Below are 16,221 nucleotides of genomic sequence, written 5' to 3' on the forward strand. Positions count from 1 at the left end.
TTGTGGAAATTCCATTGGCATTTGATGAGGATTTGTTGAGAGATTATGGAAAAGTGGCCACCGTGAATCCATTGTATTTCCATTGGAGTATTATGGTGGTGTATTTCCATGGGGTCTCCATGGTATTTTTGTTGTGTTGTTTTTTCATGGGATCTTCATTGGATTTTCATTGTACTATTTTTCCACTGGGTTGTCATTGTATTGCGCAGCATCTTCATAAAGTTGTCATTGCATTCAGTCCTCAATGCAATGACTTCATGTAAGATAATGCTTACTGAGGCTGAATATGAGGTGCAGCCAGCAGTAACAAATAAGAAGGCATATGAAAAGGCATGGTCTTACTTCATTTTATTTATCACGAAAGAAGCAAGGATAGGCTCTTCTTGATGTACGGAACACTGACTCCCGGAAACTGAGCAGGCGTATCCTGAAAACATATGAGTAAATGAAACAATGTGCAGCTTTAGCAAATTAAATTAGCAGGCAATAGTGATTATTTAAACCACAAAACTAAGAAATAAATATCTACTAGAAGCTTTCATGTTTAATCCATGTACTACTGATGTTCTGCATAAGGAGCTATAATAACAGTATAAGGAGTCATGGTAAATGTGGCAAGAGCTTTGTACAAGCTGCTAGACAAAAAGTATACAAGTGAGCTTCTATGCAGATTAAACTAGCTTCATGCTCGAATTATCTGCCCAACAATCCTGTAATATTTTCGTTTTATCCTTGATTAAGTGTTGTTACAAATAGCATTATGCTTTAAATTATCTGATGGTCACTATGGCAATGCAAAGCTTGAACATAGCAAGTGAAAACATTGCATCTGGAATTTACTACTTCCTGTCACCCCTTAATTGATTTAAGAGAAAACATTCATCTTTAAAGTAGGTGCAGCCTGCTGCTTACACATGACAGCAGTGGTGGTCAGACATGCAGCAAATGAACTAAATCAGCTCCATGCTCAATGTGACTGTCACACGAATGTGATGGGGCTCTTCCTCTCTGTGCATTCACTAAGTTCCTGCTAGAGTGAGCCTTTCATGCAACATATATATTTGACACTTTATAATAACAATAAGCGCTAAGTTAACCCAAGAAGTCTTGAAAAATAGTGCAGGTTTTTCTTAGTAAAGAAACAAAGCTATAAGATAGCCAGCACATAGCAAATCGCCGAGCATATATTAAAATGTGCCATCAGAAATAGCTGGTGCAGAAGTCGACCTAGGAATACATGTGTGCTATCTGGCCAGCTATGATCTTGAAGCAGCACACTTACATCTGACACGTACACTTAGAAAGGGCATACACAGGCGCCGGACTGCAACTACTGCTTTATTGCTCAAAGACCCATCTCTTATAGTGTCTCTTGTGAAGCGTACATGCCCTGATGGCAGTGAGGTGTGACAAGAGAAAGGATAAAATGCGCAAAAAACACAAATAAAGATGAAATTTTTGGATTTCCACTATGAATAACCAAAGTCCAAGATAGCAGCATGCTTCTTCTGAGAATGATACTGAGGGGCAACTGATACACCTATCTTTCCATTTGTCAATTTCTATTGCTTCAAGAATTTCCCGTTTGCTGTTTGTGTTCTCTGCGCACAACTTGCGTATCTTTCAGTATGGGATTGCAGCCACAATCCTTGCAATGAAACGCTCAGTGATCTGAATCTTTAGCCATGTAGTGATAATTGTGCTCAGTTAGCCTCGCACTCAAGGACCTGCCCGTCTGCCCAATGTATACCTTGTTACAGGACAGAGGGAGCTTATAAACCACTCTCTCTGAACAATTCACACAGGGCTTTCAGTGGTTGATTGCACAGGCACTTGTTCCTTTTTTCGCGCCATTCCCCTTTTTGCACAGGCTCGACAATCACAGAGGTGCGCAAAACACCACATCAATGCCAGCCCTGTGACCTATCTTTAGCAGATTTGGGAAATTGTGAGTACATAAGGCATGACCAGCTTGTAATGCCCTGTGACTGTGCGTGGATCCGCTCGCCTTTTCTGTCTTCTTATGTAAGCATTCTGCAACTGATCAAGAGCTTCGATGAATACCCAGAGCTCCTGAGGCAGGTTACCTGGTTTGTTAAGCTTGTTTCACATTTGTGATGGCATGTTTTTTGCAGTGTGTTAAGAAAGCAAGAGTGGACAGTCACCCTTTTCACAAGCTTTGAATGGGCCGAGTGGTAGGGAAGGACAGCTTTGTTGCTCCTTGGCTCATAAGACCAACAGATTTGATCAGAGGATACATATGCACCAAGGTCTAAAAACTTAATAAAACCGCTGATAGGTAGCTTATGTGTTAGTAACAATGACGTGAGGCATTTATAAAACACTGCAATGGTGTGTATGTTGGTATTATGAACCAAGGAGCAACAAATCTGTCCTTCCCTACCAATCGGCACATTCAAAGCTTGTGAAGAGGGCGATTGTCCGCTCTTGCTTTCTTAACGCACTGCAAAAATCATGCCATCACAAATGTGAAACCAGCTTCACAAACAAGGTAACCTGCCTCAGGAGCCCTAGGTATCCATCAAAGCTCTTGATACGTTTCAGGTTACTAAACACAAAAAAGTGAGCGGATCCACTGCAGTCACAAGGACTGTCAAGACAACGCAGTCATACCTTATGTACACACAATTTCCCACAATCTGCAAAAGATAGGTCCCCAGGCGGCACGTCAGGTTGGGCCAACGTTGGAAACATATTGGCACTTCTTGGCCCAATGATGGCCTAAGATTAACAGCGTGGTTCCAATATTGACAGTGCCATTCTGGTTCCTGGCCCAATGTTGGCCTAAGGTTAACAGCGTGGCGCCAATATTGGCTGTGCCATTCTGATAGAGATCCAATGTTGGCCCACTTTACACAGTAAGTAAACAATATTGGCTGTGCCATTCTGATAGAGATCCAATGTTGGCCCACTTTACACAGTCAGTAAACAATATTGGCTGTGCCATTCTGATAGAGATCCAATGTTGGCCCACTTTACACAGTAAGTAAACAATATTGGCTGTGCCATTCTGATAGAGATCCAATGTTGGTCCACTTTACACAGTCAGTAAACAATATTGGCACTGCCGTTCAACAAGGCGGGAATTATTGGACCGACTTTGGTATGGCTTTCTTTGGAGGACATTGGCCCGTAATAAGCTAATTTTCGCCTTGTCGGCTTTTAGTGCTCTACGACTTGCTGAGATTGAACAACGTGTTTTGAAAACTAACGCACTGATCACAGGCACACTGCGCAGGAACCAAAAATATGTTCTCCCATGTCAACTCCATGAATGGTACACCGCCATTATTGCACTTCTCCTTTACCGAAATGTGTCCCCTAAAGAGAAAAGCCAGTGTACCACGTAGCAAGCAGGGAAAGTCGCATAAATTTAGCCACTGCTTTATTGATCGTGAATAAGAACTTGAGCTTTCCATAAGAAGCAACGGTATTGCGAATTTGCCTGCGCATTGTATTTTTTGCGTGTACGCTCCGCGGCTTTAGTGGGTCAGCATTCTGAGGAGAATCGAGAATTACACTGCCTCAGAGCTGATGGAACCGTTTTATATTGCATCGAGATGGAGCGCATATGCATTATTGTTTGTTTGTTTAGCATGCATGGCATGTTGCGGCGACATCATGCTCCTATTCTAATATATTTGTTTGTTCGTGCATGTGTAGTAAGCTTCTTGTATGAATGCCCCTGACAGAAAAAAATTAATTGCACGTTTTGGCATTTGCGTGTCAACAACCTCTTGTCTTTGCCTTTAGTAGGCACGGCGCATTCCGGATTTTTTTTTTCGGCCTAGCTTTCCGTCCTTCAGCCCCCCCTTGCCTCTCCTTCACGCACCCAGGTGAGCCTGGTCAATGCTGTCAGTCAAGCGTTCAGACAGCCATAAGCTGCTGTGTCGAATTGGGTGCTCTCGGAAGCATGGGGGAAAGCGGCGGGGTCACTATTGTCCTCCTTGTCGCCCTCCATCGCTGCCACCCCAAAACTTGTTCGGGCTAGGTCCAGCGGGGGAAAGTGGCGTTTACGCCGTATTCTTCGTTCACCCTTTCCTTTCACTCTTTCTTTCTACGTGTCGCTAGCACGCCGACTGGGTGCAACACCACCTGAGTGTTTGCTGTCCGTTCTTGCCAGCGCACTCCTCTCGTGAAAAATGCTCGCTTGCTGTCGTCATTCCTACTGAGAAGCCTACATCTTGAAATACGCAGCAATGTGGCCACGAATTTTTGTGAGTGTTAGAATTAATATAGGCGAAACAACAATTAGAAAAGAAGTCGGCGCTCGTGGGCACCGTCTTCGATGTGGGATGAACTCAGATACAAAGAAGCATGGATCATACAATGGTGAGTGCATTTGTTTTGCGCATGTTATAAGTTTTATCAGAAGCAATATCACCCAAGCTATATCACCCAATCAATATCACGTGGTATATATATTACTGAAACAGGCCTGGCTAATGTAGAATGCCTGTAATTAAATAGCTCTTTTTATTTGCAGCCTTTGAATAGTGCCTGGAGTAGAACCACGTGTAAATCTCTGTGAATTTCACCCAAATTCCAGGACTAAGATTTTATCAAGCCACGCGTGCGGCCTGATCCTGCTAGTGATACCGAGGAACCACGCTTCCTCTCACTGGTATAGGTCAAGCATCATTTCCAGCTGACAGTATTTCTTTCTTTTCGAATAAATGCTTCTTTTACTAGTGTTTCTTGACGGAACTTCTCGGTTTCCACAGTAAAAATTTCGCACGAAGGCCGCATTGTGTCTACACTGTCTGAAACTAGGCTTTTTGTGCTGCAGCAGGTTTTGCAGCAATTTTTAATTTTAAAGTGCTACGCTGACTAAGTGTGAGCTGTAAACAAAGCGGACTGCGCATTTTATGTCGGTTCTAAGTGTTACGTTACATCTTGTACAAGGTATGCCATATATGTCGAAATATTAGGAAGTGTTACTTGACAAATCTCTTGCAAGGAAGTTTCTTGATTCACCCCTTCGAACTCTCTGCTCATACTTATAATATTGTTGCAGTATGGCGATTTTTCAAATGAAAACTCTCCATCATACATTTGTCATACCAACATCTCTGACATTGTTTCTTTTCATTTTACAGTGCAAACATTTCCTCCAAGTAATGGTGAAGTCGCTATCAGATATGGTGGCAATATCAACGAAACCACCGCGTTATCGTGGTCCTCGGGGGCCTGATAAGCCTGCTGTCATCCAAGCACTGACAAACCTGCCTACCGACGTCAGCTCCATGCCCTGAAGCCCCTGGCCAGCCCACCGTCCTCGGCACCTTGCCCAATTCCTATCCTGAGGGCAGTGCCTGTAAATAAACTGTTTGAAGATAACCGAGCGTCACCCATCTAGGTCCATGGAAAATGCCTGTTTGTGAAAATTTATTCGCAAATAAACTGTCATAAACGTCAATTTCAGTATTCTTTTATTATTATTTGCAGTCATATATGACTTCTGCTTCTTGACATCTTTTTGTCGAGCTTTCCTAGCTACTATTGAGGAAGAGAGTAAGGGGACAATTGCTACAAAAAATGCCGCTAGCAAAATGTTTGCGGTAAGAATATGTGCGTGCTCTAAAGCCAGCATATCTAGAATAGTTCAGGAGAACATTCATTTGGGCTAGATGGTGCATACTTGAATTAGGAAGGAACAGCGCCAACTAAGACGAACACAAGAGGGGAGAACGACACAGGACATTCGTTCGTTCTCCCCTCTTGTGATCGTCTTAGTTGGCGCTGTTCCTTCCTAATTCAAATATCTAGAATATTCGTCATGCAAAGGGCATTGGCTCAAAGCTGGCATTAATATTGGTAACGATATGGCTCAACACTGGTCCTGCGCTGGCAGCACGATGGCTGCTGCATTGGCATAACATTGGCCAATCTTGGCTTTAACGCTGGTCCTACGATGGCTGCTGCATTGGCATAACATTGGTCCAATCTTGGCTTTAAGGCTGGTCCTACGCTGGCAGCACGATGGCTGCTGCATTGGCATAACATTGGCCCAATCTTGGCTTTAACGCTGGTCCTACGATGGCTGCTGCATTGGCATAACATTGGTCCAATCTTGGCTTTAACGCTGGTCCTACGCTGGCAGCACAATGGCTGCTGCATTGGCATAACATTGGTCCAATCTTGGCTTGAACGCTGGGCCAACATTGGATTGGGTTGCACTTTGCCAATATGCCAACATTGGTCCAACATTGGTACCAATTTCTGCCAGCATTGGGCCATGGTTGGACCAATGCTGGTGTGCTGCCTGGGTCAAAGGGCAGGCGTTGATGTAGTGTTTACCACACCTGTGCAGTTGTTGATCCTGTGCAAAAAGGTGAATGGCACAAAAAAAAAGAACAAGTCCCTGTGCAATCAACCATCGAAAGCCCTATGTCACTTGTGCAGACGGAGTGGTTTATAGGATCCTTCTGTCCTGTAACAAGGCATACACTGGGCAGACATGCAGGTGCTTGAATATACAAGGCTAAATGCACATTTATCCCTGCACGGCTAAAGATACAAGTCATTTAGCCTATCATTGCAAGGATTGGGGCTGCAAACCTGTCCTGAAAGATACGGAAGTTTTGCGCAGGGAACATAACAAACAAAGCAACAGAAACTGACAAATGGAAAGGTAGGTCTATCGGTTGCACCTTGGTATCATTCTCTGAAAAAGCATGCCGCTATTTAGACTTTGATTATTCAGGGTGGGAATCCAAAAATGTCACCTCTATTTGTTTTTTATTTTTGTGTTTTACTCTCGCTCTTGTCACACCTTACTGCCATCAGAGCACGTGTGCTTCTCAAGTGGCACTACAAAAGACGGGTCGTCTTTAAGCAATATTGTAAAATGTGCAGTCCAGCGCCTGTGTATGTCCTTTCTATGTGTACGCGTATGTGTCAGATGTAAGTGTGCTGCTTCAATATCATGGCTCACCAACTAGCCCATCAGTATCTTTTAAGCAGCTGTGATCAATCTATAGCTCAACCAATCATTTCTTTTATGAGACCTCTAAAATTTGTGCATAACTTTGTGGCCATAATGTAAATAATGAAAGAAGGGAACTATTTGTTTTTCTACACCAAATATTAGGAACACTTACTATACTTTATCCAGTTGCTAACAGTACAGTTTGTACAAATAGCCTTTCTTCAACTTATATGCATGTTCTGATTTCATTACTTAAGACTACATGACTATTAAAATAGCGTACACACCTATCGGTCTCCAAGCATACAGTGTTGAGGGCCTCCTCTTGAACCGTCTCGCCACGTAGGCAGCTCTTCCCCCAAGCAGCGGCTTGCTGTGGAGCCCACCATCAGTAAAGACGTGGTGCAAAAGTGCCCTGACGAATTTTCCACGGCCACTGGTACAGTCACAGGCCTGGCTCAGCTGATCGAGGATGTTCTTATCAATCAGCGTCCGGCCACCAATGTCAACCTGTACACAGAAAATTAAGCGACACTTTAAAAGCTCACTTTTGATCACACAGAGCATAAAGGTGAACAATTTATCATCAAAAGGACAAGCCATAAATGACAGCAGAAGAAAAACAAATGTCTTGCAGCACCGTTGCATGGTTTCCATTGCAGAGGCATTTCTTTGACAGTTGCTTGCAGTTACTGACACTGCAGCACATGTGCACGTGTGCGAACAAATATAAGTTGTTCAGAGGTGGACTTAGTAGTTGCCGGCTGGTTGCCCACTGATACACAAGCTGTCGTCAGTGAGCGTGATCTCGTACACGATCATTGTTAATTATTGCTAAATAGCATACACCACCAGCAACTTTCCTGCAACGGCTTGCTACCTGCCACCATGCTGCCCAGATATCAATTTTAGTCATAGTCACACATCGCAAGATCAACTGCAAATCATTAAGTGATCCATACAGATCCCTTTCGCTATGTCAAGTGATTCCAGGGGCCAGAAGTTGGGAAACACTGATTTAATCTTGCTTTGTTCACGGAATCATTTCAAATACACTATATTGCCAAAAAAGAAAGCAAAAGAAAGAAGGGAGAACAACTGGCAGCACACAATAAGCGTACCTGTGTGCAAGCAATTACTGGTTCTTCTGGCTTGCTCTCGATGTTGAGGATTTTTCGTAGCCTCTTCACTCTCTTGCCAGCTTCTGCATAATGAGAAAGCAATACAACCGCTGAATAAAAGTAATATGTACTTCAACCATTTCAGCGATAAAGCACCAAATGCTACTTCCTTATGCAGCAAAATATCTCACACTTAATAATGAATTTTGCGACCCTTCGGTTTTTGTGCATCAGTCACTGAAGCGTGATTTGGCGAGCCTGGTATTTAACATGAGTCGGATGCATGACACTTCGTGATAGTCGAGTGAAGCCGAGAAGCCTTCCATTAAAGTGTTGCAGGTCTTCACACATGCTGCACAGATAGTTTTGAATTCAAGAATAGGCATGTTTATCCACAAAATTATTAAAAAAATTAATGGGTATTTCTTTCAAGCAGCAAAAGGGAACAAATCAGTATGATCAATACATCTAGGTTTTTTTAAATATGCTTCAGTATTCAATATTCCTCATAAATTCTAGTACGGACTGAATACTACTAGACCCATGCACTGCTGCAGTGTGCTTTTTTGTCCCGAGTCATGGAGTTCCATACGTAAACTGGCTAGAGGGCCTCGACACCTGTACTTCCATAAATATTACAGGGCGTGTACACAGGAACGTTTGATGTGGAAGGGCATGTTCAACTGGTTCTTGTTATGTTAGCACTGTTTATTCGGTGTGGCAAAGTACATTCGCACATGCAGGGAAGGGCCTTAAAGATCCTTTTTTATATTCACAGAAACCATTAAACAGATGGTGTAAGATTGTTGCCTGCTGTTGATGTGTCACGCAAGTTTGCACTAGTATCAGACACAATGTGCCCTGCACTCTTCTCCAGATGCTGTGGATGCCACTATTTTATTTAAGTATTTATAAATGCCACTATTTAAGTATTTTATAAATGCAGTATTACATATCAGCTACACAGTGAAATGCCATCAATAACAAAAAATGTATATAAGTGCTTGATGCTTATGTAACCAAGTGTTTCTTGCTACCAGCTACTGTGTTAGCAATGTATTTTATTTATGTGACTGAATGAATTAGTTGAATATTTTTATTGTTCACTGCATATGTTTTAGGTATACTGAAATAGCAAGAACCGAATTCTTTTACCAACAGTTTTTCACAGGGCGGTTAAGAGAAAAACATTTCAAAAGAAAGTGTCTGATATTACATCTTTATGACAAGGCACTTTTCTGTGCGAACATAAAAGTAGGAATTTGGGTCAGTCCTCTGAAGGGAAAAATAACCCAGATTTGGTCTAAAGGTTACATCTTCTCTCTCGTATTCAGAGGCTTGCATGCTTTCATAACTTTTCTTTCTTTTTTGCAAGAAGGCATATATTTATAGTAACGCCGGATTAACAAGTCTTAATACACTACAGGTTTGAGTAAAATCTTGTTCTTTAAGATATCCACAGCACACAAATAATTTCACAGAAATAATTTTGCAACATGAAAAAGATACCCAGGGCTGAGAGAGAAACTGGTGGCGTCAATCACATGCGCTTTAGGCATTTTTTTTCTACTTTTTTACAACACGGTAGCATTCGATTCGCTAACGATCAACCAGCCTGTTTTATAGGACGATCCGCGTTTATTAGGCATGACACGGTATCGGCCACGACATTTCTGCATTATTATTTGATGACAATACAAGGAAAAGACGGTCCGCCAATTCGATTTTCATATAAACGGCTGTGCATGGGTCCTGCTGCAACGGTAATACTTAAAACAGGGTCAAGCAAGTTAAACATTCAAATTCTGTGATTTTACTATCCAAAGCCACGATCTCACTACAAGGTACGCCGCAGTGTATAACTGAATTAAATTTGACCACGACCCCGATCTTTAACAAGCACCCATATCCAAGCACGAGCGTTTTTTGCATTTCGCCCCATCGAAATCCGGCTGCCGCAGCCGGAGTTGCACCTGCGGCCTCAAGGCCAGTCGTGCAACACTAGGCTACCGCAAAGGGTGGGGACGAACATGACAACACAGGAACAGGCGCCCTTGTTTTAAGTGGTTTCGTGCATTTCAGTTCGCGATAAACTTGGCTACCGTGTAGTACAGACGAATAGGCCAGGCTGCTAAATACACAGCTTAAACAGACATGACCGCACCTTGGCGCTTGATGGACCGAATGAGCATGCAACACGCTACACATGCACCCGGGACCGGCCCGGCACGAAATGTTTTGAAACACCGACGCCGTGCACCACGCGTGAATCAGACATACAGCTCGGAGTGGTTGACTCACACAGCACGAGCGCCACAGGCGCAAGTCTGCCCGACGTACACAGAGACAAAAAAAGCGCCCCGCGACTTCTACGACACCAGTGAGAACGTTGCCGATCAGTTATACAGACAAGAAACGTGCCTACCGTCGGGTCAGCCGGCGCTCCATTCTTCATGCACGCTTCCACGCAGGCCAGTCGGTGGCATACCTCCGCGTCAGCCAGTGGACGGACGGGCACATTCAGCTTTTCGTCTCCCAACGCTCTTGGCAAAAATGTCTCTTGTAGCGCAACAGCAGATCACAACGCACACGCATGCTTACAGCTCACGACGCACACAACGCGCACACGGAGACCACGCAAAAAAGCAAAATGGCGACGAAAACAAATGCCAAACAACCAAACGCGCAAAAAAAAGAAACAAATTTCAATGTTGCTTGTTATTTTTTGTACATTTCGCTAAGTTTGGTAAAAAACTTTCAAAAATATTTCGTTCGGGAAGAACTCCTATAATTTTTTTGCAAAGCTGTCAGTTATACACAAAGTGTAATAAAATAAATTATGTTGCTGCGCAAATCGCAATTATCTGCGTTTAAACAATGATTCAGTATCGATGGCAATGTTGAAGCATAGCCTCCGAGATTTCCTCCGTGACGACACATCGTCTCGATCTCGAAGGCAACAAATCCATCAAGTTGTCACGAAGCGAGTAGTCGCAAATGGTGGCGATTCACCACTGGTTTGGCTCATTCCCTAAGTGCTCGTTGTTGCAGCCGCGCGAATGCAGTGGCAAAGCTGTACTGCTTAACCAATGCGCTGAAGGTTACCTTACGCGGCAACGATGGCGCGAGAAGAAGTGAACGGCATCAATCGACAAATGTTTTCTTCTGACGACGGGCAGGTCGCGCTTGCTGATGCGAACATGAGTCTGTATGAGTCGCGTCTCGGTCGCTATATATAGATGTAAAACCTAAATAAATCAAGCAGACTAAGAGACTATTTGTCTCCGCCCTGTTTCAAAGGTTTTTGGTGCCGATCATCATCATCATCATCATCATCATCATCATCAATGTAGTTGGTCGCGTGACCTCTGCCAATCGGCGTGTGGGCGCGCTTACACTGAATTTTGTTGCATATTTTGCCGTAATGTAATAGTGTAAATTTACGCGAGGTCGCCTTTCCGCAGGCTCTGTATTGTTGTGGTAGCTTGCGATGCCACGTAATATAAATTTTGGTAAGGTCCAGTAGGATCCGTACATCGACGTACCGATAGGCTCGAAACAAAAGTTCAAGAACCGGTTACCTCTCAGTATTCTGGATGCTTCTGCATGCATTGAGGAAGACATGAAGCTACGCCGACGACAAAGGCGCTCTTTGTCCAGCCAGTTTCGATTTCAAGGAGCCTGCCAAGGGGAACTAATTGTTCGCGAAGCTCCCAGATGAAATCCACTATTCAAAATTTGATCATTGGGATAGGTAGTGTCGAGCACGGGACCAAAGTACTCATTTGCTGTAGCCACCTATTGCTGATAATTAGAAAGTTAATTAGCGTAACATTGCTAATTACGTACGTAAGTGCGGCAATTGCTCTGTATCTAGAGGCCGCCAATCTGTGCAGTCGTATGGTAAACATAACATTACCGTGATTTATATTTTGCAAGTTTAAAAATTTGGTGCAGCGAAAAAGAAAAAGTACCCTGTACTTTGCCCAGTGGGATCAACCTCTTCTTTCCTTGGTAGTACAATGTTCAAGCTTTACACTGAATCACCTACACTCAATCTTTTTCAAGTCTTCCATTGCAGTTATAGCGAACATTGCAATATCCATAATGATTAAAATAAGTTGACCCTATCTGGAGATTGTGCATTTGGCGATGCAGCGGCTCAATACAGCATTATTTTGCATTAATAACGCATTAGTGCATTATTTTGTAGTGGCCTTTATTCTGCACTTGAACGTACAACTGCCTGTGCAACAAATTTTTTAATAATGATTGGTTGAAGCTCTGGCCAGCTTAATAACGCCATTTCATGTTGTAGCCTTAACTAAGGGACCTAAACTAATGTTTATTGTTTCGTGTAAATTGTATGTCGCCTGTTTAACTCGGTCCAGTTGTTGGCATTACACAATAGAAATTGAACAATATTTCATCAATAAAAAAATTATTGTGTAGTTGTCAATAAAAATTTTCTTGAACTATCATGGTGCTGGCTCAATGAATGTTGTAATTTTGTGGAGTTTCTATGGAATCAATGATAGTACAACAGATCAACAATGGAAATTCAACAACCATTTTTGTAAGGGACGGCACGTCGCATTATGGCAGAAGCCTTAAACTTGATTTTGATGATGAGGCTCTGCATGCCAAAACCACGATCGGATTAAGAGGCATGCCGTAGGGCCCCACTCCGGAATAATTTGAGCTCCGTGGTGCTCTTTAACGTCTCCCTAAATCAATGTAACCGAGAGTTTTTTATTTCTCTCTTGTCAAAATGTGGGTGCCTCGGTCAAATCTGCGACCTCGAGCAATGCCATAGCCGAAGTGCTACTTCGGCGGGCACAGTAGTGTTTATTTGACGTGCGACCGCTACCGATGTGTCGCCTAGACCCTGTGGCGCACTTTAATTAACGCAACTCTGCTTACACATGTCCTGCGTATGTTTACCGCTAGACATAGTTTATGCTTCTATTTTTATAAATAGCAGAAGTGGAGCATACCGTATCTTGAACTTAAGTTTATGTAGCCTTTCTTTGCCGTCTTACGTTAGCTTTTTCTATTCCACCCCTCACCCCTGGTGTTTGTATGAGAACTGCGAACCAAAGGTGGCAAGGCTTTAGTCACTCGTTTCGCGACTGCCTCTGTTAAGCCCATTCTCTGCCTTCTCTTCCCGCTCCTTCCTTCCATTCTACCTAGCTAAACTCTGGATTGGCATGCTGGTAAAAAGGTAAGCGCTGGCGAGGGGTCACGGTCACTTACAGCTGTCAAAAGGCTAATGTGGCCTTGACCCTGAACCTCCAAGGGGCATTGTGCACATTCGACGGGGTGCGGTCAAAACGAGTTCTTCGCGTCTTTTCTCTGCCACGCTCTTTCCATGTATATAGAGCTTTTCATCTGGTGAGAAGAATAGGGAGCGCGGCGCATCTTGACGGTATTGCTGTCGCTAGCTGCGGAACGATTTCGGGATGGTTTAGATCTTACTTTGTGAAACTTACGCATGCCTGTTCATATGAGGTCGTAAGGGGAGCCTTTCGATGCACCGGTAACTACAGTACGCGCTTGGGGGCCCAAACATGTGACGCGGATTATAAGCCGCGGTGTGTGTAAGTGTTGTGAACTATTTTGCGTATATACGTTTCAATGAAACGCATAGAATAGAACCGGTGTCTCTGTGTTACCAGCATGATAGGGTAAATCTGCTGTTTATCTGATGGCTCGGCGTAGGGACTAAAACATAACTGCACATGCTCGCGTGCGGTCAACCTAAGGCAATCACGAAACACCTAAGCGGCAGGCGCTAGCAAATAATAGTGGTACACCGTCATCGTTTTCAGGCATTTTAAGTCTAGTAGGCTTGAAATCACTATATGTTTACGCTAGCCTTCCTGCACGAGGTCGATGGCGCTGCTCAACACAGCGATTACTGCAACTGGTGAACCAGCATGATACATATATAAGGTATGTGAGTCGGCATTATCTTTTGCCCATTAGAGCCTTAACATATGAGAGGGATCGCATAATAAGAAAGCGATGGCTATGTTTGAGGTCAACATTTACGTAATACGTGTGAGTGCATTATAGAGAACGGAACGAACACAACCGAAAAAAAAATTCGGTTATCATCCTCTTTCTGGAAAAACAGAGAAACACGTGCCAAGACCACAATACGAGCTCACATTGTCACGCCGCACAACGTGTATAGATATATAAACATTGACGCTGCATGCTTGGAACATACGCTGTATAGAACAACGGTAACTATAATCCAGCACCTACCCTTGCTTGGGACGCTCGCACAGTTGGTATAGTTCACACTGTAAGTTATGCTGCTATTACTAATCAAAACTATTTTATATTCATGGGTGGAAACCTCATACACAGAACCATGTAATCACGCAATGTAATCTGCAGCTAACAGTTTGAACGCTTGTCAAACTATAACAGTACAGCTGCTATCAAAGCAGAACGGTTCCCACGCGGTTACAATCGTCGTGTATGTTTCGTTGCTCCGAAACCACAGCTTAAAACTAGACCATAATACTGCAATAAGGTCACAATAGTGAATGGAACTGTCAGTAACGCACAATTTATCTCCGAGGCTGATTGTAGGCTCTAACATGTGCGCACACATCGCGCTTCGTGTTCCCTGCGCCTCAACGCCGGTAGAAAGCCCTGCCAAAGTGACTTAAACCACATCAGTACGTCTCATGCAACCGTTTAGCGCGTAGAAGACGCACGTCCTGCTAAATAGACCGTACGAGCGCGAACACAAACACCAGAAACTACCGCCGAGCGTATACCTGCCATGCGAAAGGGAGCACTCGACCAAGCGAGCATGCCGACTGCCCATAGATGGCGCCACAGCGTAGGAAACGCACCTTAGAGACTCAGAAGAGCCACCAGTTATTGACAATTATGTTTGGGAAGGGTGCAACAGAACTAAGTCGGAAAGAAAGGTAGGGGGAGTCGGAACGCTCATCCATCAGGGAGCCAAATGGAAAAGAGTAAGTTCACAATGTCAAGAGCATCTTTGGTTATCAGGTAAAATAAGTGGCAAAGAAATTTGGCTGGGCGTTACGTATTTGTGGACTGGAAAAAATTGCACAGAGAAAAATAAAGAGTTAGTGGAATGAATAAGCGCTGATATTAAGGGTTTCGGGAGTGGTGCTGAAATTGTCCTGTTAGCTAGGTGACATGAATGCCCACATACAGGATTTAGATGGCTATACCGACAATAACGGAAAGTCAATGCTGTACCTTTGTGAGCAAAATAACCTCGTGATCGTGAATACAGGGTCTACGTGTGAAGGACAGATCACGTGGGAAGTGGGAAACCGGCAATCGACCATTGATTACTGTCTGATGACAGAAGGAATTCATGATAAGTTGAGAGAAATGGTCATCGATGAGGAAGGGTTTAACAGCATAGGGAGCGACCATAAGCGCATCATATTGAAAATGGGATATGTAGTTGGGAAAGAGAGCAAGGAGAGCAAAATGGCCAGTCCAAATTTGAACGCTGAACAAATAGCAAATACAGTCACTAGAGTTGAGGAAGAACTTGGCAAATGGCCAAGTAAAGAGTGGGAATATGGTGAGCTTATAAGTGTAATAAAGACAGAAATACGGAAAGAGAACCAACATGTTCGTTGGAAAGGAAAAAAGAAACCGAAACGCTGGTGGAACAAGGAGATACGAGAAGCGATCGCCGAATGACAGAAAGCAACTCGAGAGCACAGGCAGGCAAAGAAGGCGTAATCGCCACAGGATGAAGTAACTAGTAAATGGGAAATATACCGGGAGAAAAAGTCTATGGTTCAAATACTGGTGCAAACAAAATTAAAAGCTGAAAGTGAACGTTGGTTGTAAGAAATACGTGAGAAACAGAAGGCCGCACCTAGAATATTTTGGAACCACATAAAATTTTTAGGCAGGAAGTCAACCACAATACAACACCATATCCTAGACGAAGATGAAAACAGACTCGAAGGAGAAGCGGCAATAAATTACATCCGAAAAGCAACAGCCGAATCTTTCCAAGGCAATGAAGAGGTTATACTTGTTGAAAAAAAGAGCATGAAAGAGACCCAAGGGGAAAGGCAGCTGGTGCTAACAAATTTAAACTGGAAGAAAGCGGAAGAGAAAATTCCT

General features: G+C 43.4%; 1 long non-coding RNA gene across 1 annotated transcript; it reads right to left on the bottom strand.

Moving 5' to 3' along the window:
* Positions 1-412: 412 nt before the first annotated feature.
* Positions 413-10,711, bottom strand: LOC139055494 (uncharacterized). Its single transcript, XR_011511803.1, has 4 exons — positions 10,499-10,711; positions 8,074-8,156; positions 7,240-7,462; positions 413-427 (listed from the first exon to the last, which is right to left on the bottom strand). It is a non-coding gene; the product is annotated as an uncharacterized lncRNA (long non-coding RNA).
* Between the last annotated feature and the right edge of the window lie 5,510 nt (positions 10,712-16,221).

The sequence above is a fragment of the Dermacentor albipictus genome, chromosome 2 (genome assembly GCF_038994185.2).
Source record: "Dermacentor albipictus isolate Rhodes 1998 colony chromosome 2, USDA_Dalb.pri_finalv2, whole genome shotgun sequence".
Taxonomy (NCBI): Eukaryota; Metazoa; Arthropoda; class Arachnida; order Ixodida; family Ixodidae; genus Dermacentor; species Dermacentor albipictus.